The sequence below is a fragment of the Mixophyes fleayi genome, chromosome 12, assembly GCF_038048845.1.
Source record: "Mixophyes fleayi isolate aMixFle1 chromosome 12, aMixFle1.hap1, whole genome shotgun sequence".
NCBI classification, from domain to species: Eukaryota; Metazoa; Chordata; class Amphibia; order Anura; family Limnodynastidae; genus Mixophyes; species Mixophyes fleayi.
In genome coordinates, this window is record NC_134413.1 from 81076017 (window position 1) to 81076559 (window position 543).

The following is a 543-nucleotide window of genomic DNA, read 5'->3' on the forward strand; positions in this document are numbered from 1 at the left end:
CATAGGTTATGTGAGCAGACCACATATAACTAATCATATATTATATATCCATTGACAAAAAAAAAGGGTGGGCGTGCCCCCTTAAGTGGGTGGACAATCCGGGCACCCCGGTGCAAAACCAATGGCCCCAATCGACCTTCATTTATGGGAGTAATCTTGCGGTCATTCAGTGAAAGGGGTGTGTCAAGGAGCCCGAGGGCGAAGAGCCAAAGAGAACGACGTCATATCCATACTTATAACTCACTCAGTTCAAGAACAAATGACCGAGGATAGCTTTGTCTTACGAGTTACAGCTAACGCTCAGTAGCTGTACACGGCTTCTCCTGGTAACCAGAGGAGACCGTGCCTTTCAGCTAAACAGCGAAGATAGATGGCCAAGGACTAGGTCGTTTAGACAACGTCACAGAGTTCTATAGTGAACTGCTCTTCCGTCCTGGTGAATCATATTATATAGAAAGGCAGCCCTTGCAGTGGTAGATTAGGACCCATAGTATGTATGTCCAGCCAGTTATGTGCCTATGAATGAATACTGAAGGAAAAACA